Below are 19,108 nucleotides of genomic sequence, written 5' to 3'. Positions count from 1 at the left end.
GCTGTGGTGCTTGCTGCTACAATTCCCTGTGACAACAGGAAAATCATTCAACCTCTTGGAGGTTCAATTTTTCCAACTAACAAATGGACATAATACCAGTCATACCTACTTCACAAGGTTTTTGTGAGTGGAGGCTGCTTAGTCCTGGAGAAAGGGTATTAATTCTAGCATCAGAGAACCAGCATTCCAATGTTACCTCTAAAGATAACTGCCTTTGTGACCTTGGGTGAAAAACTTACCCTCCTTGGGCTTGAGTTTCATTAAATCAAAAAGTTGAAGGTTGGACTAGATGGTCTATGAGGTCTCTTTCAAATCTAGGATCTCAAGATTTCACTGTAAGGTTTTATGTTATCATGCATGTAAAACACTTTGTCAACTTTCAATGATTATTTGAAAACATTATTATTATGGAGAGCTACATTTATATTTTCCTTTTTGTTAAACTTTAAGCTTCATTAAAGCAGGAATTATACCTTGTATATACTTTATATCTCTCATATTTCATACATAGCAGTTACTTGATCAATTGCCAAAAATTAAACCAACCTTATCTTTTATTGAGCCCATTCCTCAAATGAGTCCTTTCTAACAAGCCATTCCTTGATATAGACTAAAAACAAACCTCTCTCAAAGGCTTCCCATGGTCCAAACCATCACAGTGAGCTTAGGGAAATTCAGTAAAAGATAGTTGTAGCCTCTATAAGATTGTCATTCAGTGTTTGATGGAGCAGTATATGCAAGAAATAAACCTAAATCATCCTACAGTACATGGTAACTGTGTTTCTACATTTTATTTCTATCTTTATATCTTATACATTTGATATAGTTGAGTTCAACTACAAGCTACATTTTTTTTTACTAAGTGAAGGAATATTTTAATCACTTGAAGCTTCTCAAACAATCTTTTTTCTTTTAGAAAGACAAAACAAAAGACCCCCCACAGCCATGACAACAAATATGTTCAAGCCCTAGTGCTTTGCTTAATGGCTGAAGTCTCTTGCCTCAAACTGTGAATACTGACAAATAGTTATTTGGGTATCAGCGAATAGTACTCCTATCCTAACTCCATGGATAGTGTATTCTTCACTGAAAGTTATTTTTGAAATAGAAATTAAAACTGAATAATCTGATAAACAGTTTTAAGAAACCTAGTAACCCACAGGATAAATATGCATTCTACTTTGACTTTCAATGAAATAACTTCATTTAGTTAGATGTACATACAGAGGTAGATTTCCTTTTGTAAAGGATGGAGTGAGACTAGATGCCCTCTGAGTTCCCCTTCAGTCTAAATATAAGGCACCTCCTAGGATTAGTCAGATATATTCCTAGTTACCAGTCATAACTAGCAATTTGATATTGTGGACAACTATTGCAACAGATGGGGTTACCATAATGAAATGGATCATCATATCAACTCTGTAATTGATGACATGAAGATAAAATGAACAATTAATAAAACTTAATTTAAATGGGAGAGAATATCGATTACAATGATGTCTTACCTCATTCAGAGTTGGAAAGGACATTTTCTATTACAACTCATAAGATTTATTTTTCAATGTTTTCTTTTTTCTACTGCATGTAGAAAAACGTTAAGTTTTCCTCACATTATACAAATACACACACACAGTATATTAGAGGGAAGGTACTACTAGAAATGACCACACTCCTTTGGGAGAAAGTATGATTCTTTTTTTATGCTGACATGGAGTGGGTTAGAAGAGGCTGATCTACTAGGATAGGAGGGAGGAAGAGGGAAGGGGGAAAAAGAAGAGGTAAAAGATGGGATTTTGTTTATGAAAAGGTGGAAGAAACCAAAAAGTTGAATAGACTAAAGCTCCCTGTCTTCACAGTGCCTGGAAACCCAAACCTCTCTATAGTGTCCCTCAGTTAGCCAGAGTGTTTGCTCCTGCCATGCCCTTTTAATTTGCTAAAAGTTTTTTTTTTTCCCTTTGTTTTTATCAGACATGTGATTTCACTGGTATTGAACTCCTTGTCAGAAAACTACTTTTGGCCATGTATATTAATAATTTCTTCTCAATTTACAATCCTAGAAAACTACATAGGGTACTGAGAGGTACAAGGTCCAAAAATGAGTCATCAAGTATTTGTCAGAAATGGCACTTGAACTCAGATCTCGAGACTCATGGCCACCTCTCTTTGTATTATTCCATACTGCTTTACACTGAAGAGTGTTCAATTTTTCTCCTCTTTTCTCCATATTTCCCATCACAGGGAAAAGTACTGTTGGCCCTGGGCTACTGTGCTAGCTAGAGGGGAAATATATTTCATTTTTTCCCTCCCTATCTCAGGAAAACAAGATGTGTAAATCAATGTGGTCAAATTTTACTATATTTTCACACTCAATTAGTGGACACAATTACATGGGTCCTAACAATCACTAAGGAAATATCTCAAGTAATATCTCAGGGGTGCCAGAGAGAAAAACCAGAAGGATCTGAAGCCACAGGATGTTGACTGTTGGCCTCAAGAGTTATTCAAATAATTGCAGTGGCCATCCTGACTTTCTCTCTAGTACATACCCAGCAGAATCTCTCTTCTGGACTACTTTCAAGTGTCTTTATCATGCCACATGAGCATATTTCATTTATGTTGCATAGAGTAGGGGAATCATATCTCTGGATTTCCCCAACAGAAACATATGGAAGAGTAGCTTCTAAATGTCTCAAAGGTTCTGGGACATGGAGTTTATTCATTAAGAATGTTTTATACTATTAGTATGATACTGCTACAAAGAACATTGGATTAGAATTCAGATGTCCTAAGGGAATAAAAAATCCTGATTCTACATTAATTTTTTGTCCTGTTAAAGACATATACATAATGTGCCTACACTTTTCACCAGAAAACAGGGGCATGATACAATATGTCACTAATCTAAATACTAGGTCTCAAAAGACCAAAGAACTAATCATGACAATAATAGTTGGCAGCTAAGGTTTTCAAATTGCTTTATGTTAACTTGATCTTTGTAAAAAAAACAATTAGGTGGTATTATTATTATTATCCCCATTTATAGAAGAGAAAACTGAGGCACAGAGGTTGAGTGACTTGCCCAGGGCTACACAGATTGTTATCATGGCAGAATTCAAATTCAGGTTTTTCTGACTCCAAGTTCAGCATATTATCAATTTTGCTGTCTAGAGATGGAAGGGTCCTTATAATCCATTTATTCTAACCTTCTCATTTTACTGATGATAAAGCTGAAAGCTGCAAAGGCTATCTGACATATCCAAGTTCCACAAGAAGTGATAGAGGGAGGATCTGAATTAAAGTCTTTTGATTCCAAACTCAGTACTATAATTTCTTGAGATAGAGAATAAAAGTTTTATTGAAGTTCCTGATTAAAAGAAACTCTGAAAGTAATACCCATTTTTTATTTCTGGCCTCAATTTCTTCAACTTAAAGTAGGAGGTTAGACTAGGTGATGTCTGAGATTCTTTCCATAATCATATGATCCTGTGTTTCCTCCACAATATTCTTCTTCTAATGAAGGCACAATAACCACTTGATTTTGAAAGATTAATTCTTTAGATTCTGCCTTAAGAATTAGGAAAAATAATTTCCATTTACTGTTTTATGTATATTCAGTGTAGAAAGTTTTTGAGGGAAGACAAAGTTCTTAAAAGTTATAGTTCCTTTAACAAAATATAAATATAAATGATTACTCCAGATTTTTTATTCTAGTCAAAAAATTAAAGAATATGGTCAGAAGTATAACCTAATAACCTTTATAATTACATAAAAGATCATCTTTAAGGACATGTCCAAAGGCTCTGATAACTTTGTATGGGATTATTGAATTTTATTCTGAGTAAACACCAGAAGTGGTAAAGTAGTCACTTAATCCCAATTGCTCTCCAAAAAGAAAAAAAAAGAAGTGGTAAAGTAAAATACCACCTTTAAATTCAGTTTTTATAACTGTGGAGCTCCTGGTCTGAACACTTTATGTCATGGGATATTAATAAATATTAATACTGAATGCATTCTAATATTTGGACAATACTAATGAGCTTCCATATCTTAGAAGCAATATGACACCACTGTTCTCTAACTCTTAATTTAACATTTTAAAGTTTCTTCTTGGGGGAAGCTAGGTGATGCATGGAATAGAGCACCAGACCTGGAGTGAGGAAGACCTGAGTTAAATATGGCCTCAGACAATTAACACACTTACTAGTTGTGTGACTTTGGGCAAGTCACTTAACCCAAATTGCCTTCCAGAAAGCAAAAAAAAAGTTTCTTCTTAATTTTTTTTACTTCTTAATAGCAAGACAAAAAATACAGGAAGGTTCCCTGAAAGTAAGACTGAGAGTTAGAAATAAAATTACCAACCTATAGGCTCATATTTAAAGGGACCATTTTTTTTCCAATTTTCATTGGCCTCCACTATTTTAAAATAGACACAAACACATGTTTAATAAGAACCTGTTACTTATATTTAATGTCCTATTTAAAAAATATATATATATATATGTATATATATATATATATCCTCATCCAAATCACTGACAGACATGTTAAACAGAATAGATTCCATGGGACATTCTATTAATATTTCATGAATAGAGAATCTACAGCTACTTTTTTTTTTTTTACCAGATCACCAGTTCTTCCCCTTAACCTCAGGCAATCTATTTTATGCTCATTCAACTCTACTGAAAGTGTATTCTATGTTAAACTTAAATCAATTGTATCCAAGGAATCTTGTTCAATATTTATCTTGCAAATTTCAAGATATCAGTGTCCACTGATGATGACTCCTTGGCTTTCTTTTCCACTTTGCTATTTAGATTCTACATATCTCTGTATGATTCCCTCATCTGCATCATTTATTGACTCTTCTTCCTTCTCCTTCCCCTTTAGTATAACTATTTCCCAAGGCTAAGTCTTTGGACTTCTGTATTTGTCTTACAAGTCAAATCATCAAGATCTAAAATTCACTCTGTTTTTAACTCCATTGTTTTCACTCCATGGACATGAACGGTCAATCTATCCCCATGAATTTAAACATCCATAGTAATACCAAAACTGAGTTGAAAGGAGCTTCAAGGATAATTAATCAAACCATATCTCAACATTAATATATTATACAATATAACTGTTTCCTACATACTATGAGAGGAGAAATCTAATTCCTCCTAAACTAATTCATTCCACTCTTGAATCATCCTAATCTTTATGTATTTTTCCTTAAATTCTGTATAAAATTGTTCATTTCACCTTTCTCTCATGCTCTCACTTCTACTCACTGAGCCAAAACAAGATCAATTTCCTTTTCCATAATCTAAGAGGTAAAAAGTTATCAAGTTCCTACTAAATTCTGTTTTTTCAAAACTAAATTTGATCCCTAATCACCATCCTAGTTACAGTTATATGAATGTTATCCAGTTTGTCAATGTCATTCCTCAAATGAATTGAACATTATATTCTACACACACACACACACACACACACACACACACACACTCAGTTGGGTATAGAAATCTCTTACCCAACAGGAAAGTAGGAGGCAATGGTAGTAAAAGTGTGTGTGTGTGTGTGTGTGTGTGTGTGTGTGTGTGTGTGTGAGATGAAACAGGGAGTTGAACTAAGGGAGGCAGTGATCAGAAGCAAAAGAGACTTTTGAGGAGGTACACAGTAAAAATATCAAGAGAAGTATAAATAAAAGAAAATGAGATGAGAAGAAATATACAGTTACTAATCATAACTGAGAATGTGAATAGGATGAACTCAACTGTAAAATAGAATAATGGTTTAGAAACCAGAATCTAGCAATATGCTATTTACAAGAGACATTTGAAACAGAAAGACATTGATAAAGAGAATTAAAGGATTGCAGCAGATTCTAATATGCTTTAGCTGATGTTAAAAATGAAAAATAGCAATGATCTCAGGCAAAGCAAAAGGAACAATAGAATTAATTAAGGGAAATAATAAAGGAAAGTGCACTTTGCTAAAATGTATAATAGGCAATAAAATAATTTCAAAAAAATTAGTATGTTTTTCTGATAAAAGTCTCTTTGTTTCAAATATATTGGGAAATGAATCAAATTCATAAAAAATAAGAAGCATTCCCCAATTGACAAATGGTGAAAGGATTTGAAGATGCAGCTTTCAAAAGAAGAAATTAAACCTTTCTGCAGTTTTATAGAAAAAAAATATAAATTACTATTGATCAGAGAAATGAAAATTAAAATAACTCTGAGGTATCACCTCACACCTATGAAAAATGACAAGTGCTGGAGATATGTGGGAAAATAGATACCTTAAAGAACTATTGGTGGAGATATGAATTCGTCTGACTATTTTAGAGAACATTTTGTAAGTACAGCCAAAGGTTCATAGAACTATGCATAAACTTTAAGCTAGCAATAACACTATTAAGTCTTTACCCTAAAGATATCAAAGAAAAAATTAAAGAATCTAAATGTACAAAAACTATTTATACTAACTTTTTATGATAACAAGAATTGAAAATTGAGGAGAGGTCTATCAGTTGTGGAATGATTGAACAAGGTGGTATATAATAGTGATGGTATTCTCTTGCTATAAGAAAAAACAAGCAAAATGTTTTCTAAAAATTAACAATGACAATAAGACAACCTGGGAAGACATCTATGAACTAATGCAAAGTGAAGTGAGAAGAACTGAGTGATCATTGTACACAGTAAAAGCAACATTGTAATGGTGATCAACTGTGGAAGACAGCTATTTTAATCAATAAAATGATGAAAGAATTCTGAAGAACTTCCTATGAAAAATGCTATTCACTGCCAGAGTGAAAACTGAAGAACACTGAGAACAAATTGAAGTCCAATTTTCTGAATTAATTTTTCTTGATTTCTTGTGATATGACTAACATGGAAATATATTTTGCATGATTTCAAATGTATAACTGATATCATTTTGCCTTTCTCCTTAGTGGGTGGGTGATAGGGAGAAGGGACTCAGAGAATTTGAAAAAAAAAATGGGAAAAATTTCTGTATCTCTAGCACCTGACACACAGCCAACAGTTAACAAATGCTTGAAAAATAATATCATATCAGTCATATTAAGATTTGAATGAAATAAGTTCCCCTTATCTTGTTTTATAATATGAATTGTTGAGTGGCAATAAATTTACTTGTACTACAAATATAAAGATCATTTCCCCCTAATGTACAGTTTTATTTCTATTAAATTACAACTTATTATATTTGATTCATCATTCCAGCTGTGGAGATATTTTTGCATTCCAACTCTTTCATAATGTGTTAGTTGTCATTATAGGTTCATGTTATTTGAAAAAAAAAAACTGGAATAAATTGCATCTACATGTACATTTACGTCAACAATAAAAATATTAAAAAGAAAAAGACTATATCCAGAGCCAAGATGGCACAGTAAAAGCATGGACTTGCTTGAGCTCTCCTCTAAATCCCTCCAAATACTTATAGAAATGATTCTAAACAAACTCTAGAGCCCTAGAAACCACAAAAAGACAGAGTGAAACAAATTTCCAGGCCAAGAAAACATAGATGGTCGAGAGGGAAGGTCCTTAGTGCTGGACTGGGAAAGGAGCACAGTCCAGCATGGGCAGTACTGGTACAGACTGGGCCCCAGCAAACCTGGAGCAGACCTCACCAGACTGAATCATTGGGAGCTGAGGCATTTCCCACACTTCCAAACCCACAAAATCCAAAGAAAACTGAGGTCAGTGGGAAAGTTCTGTCAGACATGGGTGAGAGAGAAGCACATATCAATCCCAGACCCAAATCAAGCACAGCCCCAGGGCAGTGGCTGTGGCAGCAGTGGCTTCTTAGAGAGATCTCAGCCCAAAGACAGAAAGGGGATGGAATAACTGACCAGAAGATTATAGGGGATGGAGCCAACATGGCTGAGTAAAAGCAAGGACTTGCTTGAGCTCTCCTGAAACTTCCTCCAAATACCTGTAAAAAAGCATTGTGCTGGGATCCAAGCCCAGCCCCATGAGAGCCTGTGGTTTTAGCCCCAGAGTGGACCCTAAAAGCAGTGGTTGACACATTTCAGGCGAGTGGATCACCAGCAGCTGTGGAAGTTTCCAGAAATATCGGGCAGAGGGGGATGGAGGACAATCTGGCTGCTGCCCCCAGAGTGAGAAGTGGTGGAGGTGAGGCAGCCCTTCAATCACCTCCATGTGAATGCTTCAGCGTCCTGGCCTGCAGATTGTAGAGGAGTGGGTGGGGGGGAAGGCTGGTGGGCAAGCAAGCATTCAGAGGGTAATCACTCTTCCTTTAACCTGTGTGGATCTAGATAGCAGTCTTGGGTGGTGGTTCTGATAGGTGTGTGACCAGTGAGCCAGAGTTTATGGGGGCTGTAGAGATGGCACCCTCCTAAATAGCTTTGGCAGCTGCAAAAAAAAACAAAAACAAAAACAAAAAACAGAGATTTGGAACAAAGCTCTAATCTCTGGAAGCAGAGTTCTACTGTGGCAAAGAGCTCAAAAGTCACGTAATTGAGTGTCAACATGAGCAAGCAAAGGAAGCAAAGTAAACACATCAATCCAACTTTAGATTACTTTTTTGGGGACAAAAAGGATCAAAACGCGGAATGGGGGGAAGACCATGAAGTCAGAACTCCTGCACCAAAAGCTTCTAAGAAAAATATGAACAGGTTACAGGTCAAAGAGGGGCTCAAGAAGCATTTTGAAAATCAAGTAAGAGAAGTGGAGGAAAAATTGGGAAGAGAAATGAGAACAATGCAAGAAAATTATGAAACAAGAGTCAACAATCTGACTGAAGAAAATAACATGTTAAAAATAGATTAACTAAAATGGCAAAAGAGGCCCATAAAGGCAATGAGGAGAAGAATGCCTTAAAAAGCTAAATTTGCCAGATGGAAAATAATTTCAGAAGCTCACTGAAGAGAATAATTCTTTCAATATGAGATTGGAACAAATGTAAGCTAAGAACTTTATGAGAAATTAAGATCCTATTAAACAGATCCCAACAAATGAAAAAAAAATAGGAGGCAATGTGAAATATCTCATTAGAAAAACCACTGACCTGGAAAATAGATCCTGGAGAGATAATTTTAAAATTATTGGACTACTTGTAAGCCATGATCAGAAAAAGAACTTAGAAATCATGCTTCAAGAAATTCTCAAAGAAATTTGCACTGGGGGTGGAATGAAGATGGCACAACAGAAGCCATAACTTTTCTAAGCACCTCCATGAATGCTGTAGCTAAACTTTAAAAAATGAATCTGAACAGATTCTGGAGTGTCAGAATCCACTGGGAGACACAGCATGGCAGAATCCAGCCCAGGAAAGTGACTACGTGGGTCTGGGCAGGGGTAGCCCAGAGCACATGGGAGCTGCAGCAGCTCAGAGTAGAGAGCAGACTAGAAGGAGCCTCAGTCTGTGGACTGACCCACCCCAAGAGCAATTCACAGCCATCTCTCCAGCATCTCACCATGGGATGGGAGGATCCATCCACTGGAGCAGGGTAAGAGAGGGCTTGGGGCCCCCAACTGAAATAGCAGCTTCTCCTGGGGCTATCAAACTCCAGTCTGGAAGTTTAGAAATTGCTTGCCTGACTTTCCAGAGGCTAGGATAAGTAAACTCTGCCTGCTCCGATTTCCCCTCCCAGACCTAGAAAACCCAGAGCTAAGTGTCCCACCCAGAGTGAAATCCTGAGATAGTGGAAATAGCCTCGGGCTTGGGAGTCATTAAGAAGGGGTGTAATTGAGGCAGCAAGGAGTCTGAAGAGAAGAGGGGGAAGGGTTCCAACAAGCCCTACCTCACTTGATCAGCAAAAGCCTTCCTGAGCAGTAGCCCAGGGGCATAGAGGCAGAAATCTGAAGTGGCCAGACCACCCCCCCTCCACAGAGTATTCCTCAATCTAGACACCCAGAGGTTACAGTGCACAAGGCCAACAACCAGGCACCTAGTTCCCAGCCTGAGAAATTAGGAAAAAGGAAGTTATAATGGGAAGGAAGCAAGCTGAGAAGAAGGGGAAGGCAAGAAGATCAATTAGAGCTTATTATAGTGAGCAAGAACAACCAAATACAGAGGACAATATGGACTCTATACTCACACCTGAGACCACATAAGGAAATATTACTGGTCTCAAGCCCAAAAAGAATTCTTGGAGGAACTCACGAAAGATTTTAAAGGCCAAATTAGGGAGGCAGAAGACAAATTTAAATCTTCTGTGACTAAACTGAAAAAAAAAAAAATCTCTCACTGAAGAAAACAAATCCTTAAAAAGTAAAATTAGTGAACTAATTCGAGAAAATACCTCCCTAAAAAAGAACATTTAAAAACTAACCAAAGAGCATAATTCACTAAAAATCAGAATCAGTCAAATTGAAACTCAGGTCTCTATGATGCACCAAGAGTCAATCAAACAAAATATGAAAAATGAAAAATAAAATATCTCACTGGAAAAACAATTGACCTAGAGAACAGATCCAGGAGAGATAACTTAAGAATTATTGGTCTACTGGAAAATGATGATGAAAAAGCAGCCTGGACAACATCCTCCAAGAGATTGTCAAAGAAAACTGTCCTGAAGTCCTGTAATCAGCAGGTAAAATAGTTATTGAAAGAATTCACCAGACTGCTCCTGAAAGAGATCCCAAATTGAAAACTCCAAGAAATATAGTAGCCGAATTACAAGATTAAGGAGAAAATACTGCAAGCAGCCAAAAAGAAACAATTCAAATATCATGGAGCTACAGTCAGGTTCACACAGGACCTAGCTGCTTCTACATTAAAAGATCAGAGGGATTGGAATTTGACATTTCAGAGCTCAAAAGAGCTAGCACTGCAACCAAGGATTAACTACCCAGCAAAAGTGAGCATAATCTTTCAGGCAAGGAGATGGTCATTTAATGAAATAAGGGACTTCCAGGCTTTCCTGATGAAAAAGTCAGAGCTGAATGCAAAATTTGTTCTCTATTTACAAGACTCAAGAAAAACATAAAAAGGTAAACAAGGAAAACACATACTCACACATACACACATGAAACATGCACACATGCACATAACTAGGGATGCAATAAGAGCAAAATATTCCCATTCCTATATGTGAAGGTAATAACTGTCAATATCGAAATTTATATGCCTATCATGACCTATAAAAATGTTATACATAGATAGAGGGTGTAGATATAAATGAGCTAATCTGATGATAAAAAAAAATCATTAAGCAGGTCAAAGGGACTGCAATGGGATAAAAGGAAAGGATGAGAAAGAAAAAGGTAAATTATGCCTCATGAAGAGGCATAAAAACACACTATAGAAGAGGGGAAGGAAAGAGGGAGAGGAACATTATTTGAACATTATTCTCACTGGTTCTGGTTCAAAGAGGAATCAACATAATAACGTGAAAAGAAAAGAAAACTCATTAAATAGAGGGAAAGGAGAGAGGTAGACTAGCACTGTATGAAATTTACTCTCATTGGTTTGGAGTCAAAGCGGGAATAACACTCTGATAAGTATAAAAATCTATTGTGTCCTATAGTCAGTAGGAGTGTAAGGGGAGGATAAAAGGGGGAGGGGGGATAGAGGGAGGAAAATTGTAGTAAGGGGAGAGGGAAGGTAAAGAAGGGGGTGGGTCACTGGGAGGGAACACTGACAGTGGTGGTGGTCAAAAGGAAAACCCTTAAGGAGGGGAAGGGAGAAGAAAGAAATAGAAACATAAGCAGGGAGGGAATAGGATGGAGGGGAAGAAACAGATAGTCATCATTACTGTGAATGTGAATGGGATGAACTCTCCTATAAAACAGAGGTGGATAGCAGAATGGATTAAAACCATAATCCTACAATATGCTGTCTACAAGAAATATATTTGAAACAAAGGGATACCCACATGGTAAAGGTAAAAGGCTGAAGTAGAATATTTTATGCCTCAGATAAAGTTAAAAATAAAGCAGGGGTAGCAATCCTTATCTCAGATAGAACAAAAGCAAAAATAGATTTAATTAAAAGAGATAAGGAAGGAAACTATATCCTGCTAAAAGGCACCATCGAGAATGAAGCAATATCATTACTCAAATATATGCACCAAGTGGTATAGAGTACAAATTCCTAGGGGAGAAGTTAAGGGAATTAGAGGAAGAAATAGATAGCAAAACTATACTAGTGGGGGACATTAATCTCCCCCTCTCTGAATTGGATAAATATAACCTCACAATAAACAAGAAAGAAGTTAAGGAGTCAAATTGAATTTTTAGAGAGGCTAGATCTCTGGAAGAAAGTGAATGGGGATAAAAAGGAATATGCTTTCATCTCAGCAGTTCATGGCACACACTCAAAAATCAACATTATTCTAGGGCATAAAAACATCATAATTCTGTGCAGAAAGGCAGAAATATTAAATGCATCCTTCTCAGATCATGATGCAATAAAAATTATATTCAAAAATGGGCTGTGAAAAGATAAACTAAAAACTAATTAATTGGAAATTAAAAAAAAATTAATCCTAAAGAATGAGTGGGTCAAACAAGAAATTATAGAAACAATCAGTAATTTCATTGAAGAGAATGATAATAATGAGATAACATACCAAAATTTGTGGGATACATTAAAGGTAGTTCTTAGGGGAAATTTTATACCACTGAGGGCATACACATTAAATTAGAGAAAAAGGAGGTCTATGAATTGGGCATGCAATTGAAAAACCTAGAAAAAGAACAAATTGAAAATTCTCAATTAAATATTAAATTAGAAATATTGAAAAGAAAGGGAGAAATTAATAAAATTGAATTCAAGAAAACTATTGAATTAATAAATAAAACTGAGCTCGTTTTATGAAAAAAAATTGATAGACTTTGGTCAATATGATAAAAAAAGAAAGAAAACTAAATTATGAGTATTAAAAATGAAAAGGGTGAATCCACCTTCAATGAAGAGGAAATTAAAACAAAAATTAGGAACTATTTTGCCCAATTATATACACATAAATTTAATAACCTTAGTGAAATGGATGAATATATACAAAAATATAAATTGCACAGATTAAACGAAGAGGAAGTAAACTACTTTAAATTGTAACACTAATGCATTGCTGGTGGACTTGTGAACTGATGCAACCTTTTTGGAGAACAATCTGGAATTTTGCTCAAAGGGTTATAAGTAATTTCATACCCTTTAACCCAGCAACACCACTTCTAGAGTTATATGCTAAAGAGATCATATAAGTGGGAAGCAGACCCATATGTACAAAAATATTTATAGCAGCTCTTTTTGTGGTGGCAAAGAATTGGAAATCAAGGAGGTGCCCATCAATTGGGGAATGGCTGAACAAGTTGTGGTATATGCATGTAATGGAATACTAGTGTGCTATAAGAAATGAGGAGCAGAGGAATTCATATTTACCTGGAAAGGCTTATATGAACTGATGATGAGTGAGAAGAGTAGATCCAGGAGAAATTTGTACACAATTTCAGACACAACGTATATGTGATGACTGACTTTGGTAGATTGGACTCTTCTCAGCAATTCAGTGATATAAGTCAATTGTCAATCCCAAAAGACTTATGATGGAGAGAGATGTCTGCATCCAGAGAAAGAACTAGAAAGAAGTGAGTTTCAACTCAGGGGAAGCAAACTACCTGATTTTTTTCTTTTTCTTGTTTGTTTTTAATTCCTCTTTACCATTTTGCATTCCATCTGATACAACTCATCTTTATAACCTGAATAATGTCTAATGTAAAAGAATTTGCAGATCCTATACTTGATTGTATGCCAACATGGGGTGGGTAGGAAAGGTAGGGGGACAGAATATGAAACTCAAGGAATTGTAGAATTGAATCTTGTAAACTAAAAGTAAACAAACAAATTTAAACAAGCAAACAAAAAGAATAGAAAATTGCCCTGATATTTTAGAACCAGAGGGCAAAATAGAAATTGAAAAAAATCATTAATCACCTCCTGAAAAAAATCCCAAAAAGAAAACTCCTAGGAATATTATAGCCAAGTTCCAGAGTTCCTATATCTAGGAGAAATTATTACAAGCCATCAAGAAGAAAAAGTTTGAATACTGTGGAAATACAATCAGAATAACACAATATCTAGCAGTTGCTACCTTAAGGAGCAGAAGGTCTTGGTATGTGATATTCCAGAGGTCAAAGGAGCTACTATTAAAACAAAGAATCACCTACCTAGCAAAACTGAGTATCATGTTTCAGGGGAAAATACAGTCATTCGATGAAATAGAGAATTTTCAAGCATTCTTAATGAAAAAACCAGAGTTGAATAGAAAATTTGACATTCAAATACAAGAAGCAAGAGAAGCATGAGAAGGTAAACAGGGAAAAGAAATCATAAGGAACTTAAAAATGTTGAATTATTTACATGCCTACATGGAAAGTGATAATTGTAACTTATAAAACTTTTCCAGTATGAAAATAATTGAAGGGAATAAAAATATAGGGTATATGTTCATATGAACACATATGTGAATGTGTGTATATATGTGTATAGGTATACACAGCCAGAGGTCAAAGGATCAATTGATAAGAAGGGGTGATACTTAAAAGGTGAAATTGAGAAGTCAGAGAGGAACATAATGAGAGGAGATGGTTAGAGACAGAATGGGGTAAATTATCTCATATAAAAGAAGCAAGGAAAACCAGTTACAGTGGAGGGGAATAAAAGGAAGGCAAAAGGGAGTGGGTCAACTTTACTCTCATTGAATTTGGCTTAGGGGGGAATGACATACACAGTAATCTGAGTATTTTGCTCTATTGGAAAGTAGGGGCAAAGGGGATGAGAGTGAGGATGATGTAGGGGAGGGCAGGTTGGGGGGAGGGTAGTTAGAAGCATCCATTTTTGAAAAGGGTCAGGGTTGGGCAGCTAGGTGGTGCAGTGTGTAAAGTGCCAGCCCTGGAGTCAGTAAGACCCAACTTTGGTTCCCTATTTAGACACTTAACACCTCCACACACACACACACAAACTATCTGTGTAACTTTGGGCAAATTACTTAACCCTAATTGCCCTCCAAAAGAGGAGAGGAGAGGAGAGGAGAGGAGAGGAGAGGAGAGGAGAGGAAAGGAAAGGAAAGGAAAGGAAACGGTCAGTGTCAAAGAAGAGAATAGAACAAGTGGGGGGGCAGAATAGGATGGAGGAAAATATAGTCAGTCTTCCACAATATATCCACTATGGAAATGTTTTGTGTAGCTACACATGTACAACCTATATTGAATTGCTTATCTTCCCGGTAAGGGTGGGTGATGAGAGAGGAACGAAATGAATCTGGAATTCAAAGTTTTGAAATCAAATATTTAAAAAATTTTATTATTATTTTAAAATATTATTATTAAATATTATTGGGAAATAATATATACAGGCACTGGGTGTAATGTAATGCCAAAAGAAAGGCAACTTCCCAAGGTTCAGAATACCAGCATAGGTGCTCTCCATTTTATTCAGTAACAAACCCAGAACAGAGAAGATCAAAACATGACATCATTCAAAATACAGCATTTACTAAGTGTGATTCAATAATCTCCAAGTACTACCCCACCCCAGGACCTTCCAATCATTCAATCAATTACAAAGTCCCAGTTCTAAATACTTCTCCACCCCTAGGCTATACCTTCATTTGGTCCACCACAAAACCCCTCTTCTCAAATGGAGATTAGTTTCCAAACATAAGTAAATTACCTTCATTTGTCAATCACAGAGCACAATAAGGTCAAAAGTTCCCCACCCCTGGATCACAATTGAATCTACCCCAGAGTTACATCAAGTTTAAACACAGCACTTAATACCCAAATGGAGGTCTTTTCTTCATCTTGACAAGAGGCAAGTTCTCAGCAATCTTAGTTCCTGGGGAGACAAGGCTTAGCAAGGCCATAAGATATATTGCCAATCCCTTCATGAATTTATCCTCTGTCTGTAGAACAGTCCTAGCACCCCTGAACACATTAGCAAAGCCCTCTCCCAGGATTTCTGTAAACATACAACAAGAAAATCCTTCTTCAGGGCTTCTGAACCAACAGAAAGGCTCCCAGACCCCTGCAACAACAGCACTGTCCTTCACCAGTGGACAGTATTCATTCTGTCTGCAGGACAGTCTCCAGACCCCTGCAACAACAGCACTTTCCTTCACCAGTGGACAGTATTCATTCTGTCTGCAGGACAGTCTCCAGACCCCTGCAACAACAGCACTGTCCCTCACCAGTGGACAGTATTCACTGTCTGTCTGCAGGACAGTCTCAGGGCTTCTTAGCGAACAGCCAGGTTCCAGGACTTCTTCAACAAAAGGACTGTCTTTCACCAGTGGACAAATCTGGCAAAACAACATCAAAACAGACAGACAAAGTACCAGCAAAACAGCCATGTCTCCTCAGTCCTTGGCAGCTCAGGGTCTCAAAAGTCCAGGGCAATTCAAAGCGGCCACCAGCAATTCTCTTAGTCTCTCTCCACAAGGTGCTGCTTCCAAAAAGATCTTCCGCCTCTCTCTTGTCTCTCCAAATCTACGTCACCAGCTCCTCCCAGTTCAGGACTTTCTTTTCACATCAAAAAGTCCATCCCACAGGTGGGATTAACAAGCTCTGGGTTTTAACACAATCAATTTGAAAACCAAGCCAATACAGGGGAATCTTTAATTGCCATTACTATCACACTGGGGTATGGAGATCCATCTTGCCCTACTGGAAAATTAGGGGGGTGATGGGGGAGGATGTAGGAGAGAGCAGATTGGGAGAGGTGGCATGCAATGGGATCACTGATTTGGGGTGGTGAGTAGGGGAAAGACAAAGAGAAAATTTGTAACTTAAAATATTGTGGAAATTAATGTTGTAAACTAAAAATAAACACAAAATCCAATTAAAAAACCAGATACCTATAAAAATGACTCTAAACAAATTCAAGACCTACAGAACCCACTAAATTACAGTGAAAGAAATCTACAGCCCAAGACAACCTAGAAGGCCAACATGAAGAATATATCATACTGAACTGGGAGTGGAGCAAAGCACAGTCCAGCATGAGCTGCACCAGCATAGAGCAGGCCTCAGGGCACTGAATCACTGGCACCTGTGGTGGTTTCGAGAGTTCTCAACCCATAAATGAGAAAGAAGAAGTAGAAGGTCTGTGGAGAAACTATTAGAACTGGGTGAGAAAGAGTCTGGTCCATCTCCAACTGGGACAATGAAGGTGGGTTGGCAGTGATGGCAGCAGCAGTAAGAGCTGTTTCCAGAGGTCCATGTCCACAAATGGGACTGATGACTAAGCTGCTGATTAGAGTGGGATTGTAAGGATCTCTTTGCTGGTGTTTAGGCAGGATTTTCTTGTTTGACTTGCTTGGATCTGTGTTGCAGTCCTGGGTGGTTGTCCTGGGGTAAGTAGGAGTGCTGGTGTGGCAGAGCTTGTGTCAGCTGTGGAGAGGGAATCCTCACAGGTCTAAAACAGAAAAGAGTGCTTATGGTCGCTCACAGACCAGAGCACAAAACAGGAGATGTGAAAACACCTCTCCTTGGACCAGATTTCCTTAAAAGAACTGAAAATTTACAGGTGCCTAGAAGTATCTCTGAAAACAGGTACACAAAACCCATGAAACTTGGGGAAGAGCACTCTCCACTCTGTACGGAGAGGCCTACCTTGACAAACAGCTCAAAAGTCAAGTAATTGACTGGGAAAGTGAACAAACAGTGTAAAAAAATAGACTATATAATCTTATCTTGGTGACAAAGAAGATAAAAACATTCAAGCAGCAGAAGAAAACAAAGTAAAAGCTCCTACATCCAAAGCCTACAAGAAAAATGTGAATGGGCCATGGAAGAACTCAAAAAGACATTTGAAAATAAAATAAGAGAAAGAGAGGAAAAATTGGGAAGCAAAATGAGAGTGATGCAAGAAAATCATGAAAAACGAGTCAACAGCTTGCTAAAGGAGACACCTAAAAATACTGAAGAAAATAACACCTTAAAAATAAACTAAGCCAAATGTCAAAAGAGTTCCAAAAATTCAAGTAGGAGAAGAATGCCTTAAAATCTAGAATGGTCCAAATGGAAAAGAACGTCCAATATGTCATCAAAGAAAATAATTCCTTAGTAATTAGAATGGAGTAAATGGAAGCTGGTGACTTTATGAGAAATAACACAATTACTTAACAGCACCAAAAGAAGGAAAAATAGAAGAAAATGTGAAATACCTAACCTGGAAAAAACAAACAAACAAACAAACAGCACTGATCTAGATGCAGTAGAAATAATATATATTTATTGCATTACCTTAATGCCATGACTTAAAAAAAGGGCCTAGATATCATCTTTTGAGAAATTATCAAGGAAAACTCTGATATTCTAGAACAAGAGAGTAAAATAGAAATGGAAAGAATCCACCAATCACCTCTTGAAAAAGACCTCAAAAGCAAACTACTTGAATTTTCTAGCCAACTTATAAAGCTCCCAGGTCAAGAAGAATATATTGCAAGCAATCAGAAACAAACAATTGTGGAAACACAATCAGGGTAAAACAAGATCTATCAGTTTCTACTTTAAGGGATCAAAAGGCTTAGAATAAGATGTTTTTGGGGGAAGAGTCAAGATACCAGAGTAGAAACAGGACTTCCACACAGCTCCAGCTAACACCTCCTTTCATGTAAAAAATGACTATAGACAAACTTTGGAGTTACAGAACGCACAACATGACACAGAGAAGCTAACATCCCACTGAAAACAGCCCATCAGGGGGGCAGGAAGTGGTCATCACAGCACTCTGGGAGCCTAGCCAAGCCCCACAGGAGCCCAAGGTTTTAGCCTCAGGGCAGCTTGACCCAGCACTGACTGGAGGGACTTCAGATCAACAGCAGCTGTGGTGCTTTCCAGAATTATCAACACATAAACGCTAAAGACAAAGTGAGAGGTAAGTGTAGACTTTGTGGGAACAGGGAATTTGGGAGTGTGGTCTGGTCTTTGCCACTGGGGTAAGAAGCATTTGAGGCTGCATGGGCATGCAGCCACCCACCACAAGGCAGCTTCAGAGCTTCTGGTTTGCAGATTGTAGGGGGACCAAGCAACCAGTCTGAGGGTTAATCGCTCTTGATTTAACCTGCTTGGATTTGGATTGCAGTCTAGGGTGAAGATCCTGGGGTGTGTGAATAGTT

At 37.1% G+C, this 19,108-nt stretch overlaps 1 protein-coding gene across 1 annotated transcript in view; it reads right to left on the bottom strand.

Annotated features, from left to right (window-relative positions):
- The window catches only part of LOC138157377 (contactin-associated protein-like 2), a 2,155,842-nt gene that overhangs the window by 1,668,322 nt on the left and 468,412 nt on the right, over positions 1-19,108 (bottom strand). The window lies entirely within an intron of this gene.

Source organism: Petaurus breviceps, unplaced genomic scaffold (assembly GCF_028583685.1).
Source record: "Petaurus breviceps papuanus isolate PSGF00001 unplaced genomic scaffold, PetGlider_PUasm1.0 112, whole genome shotgun sequence".
In the NCBI taxonomy this organism is placed as follows: Eukaryota; Metazoa; Chordata; class Mammalia; order Diprotodontia; family Petauridae; genus Petaurus; species Petaurus breviceps.
The sequence above is the reverse complement of the archived record's forward strand: the minus strand, read 5'-3'. Positions and strand labels throughout refer to the sequence as shown.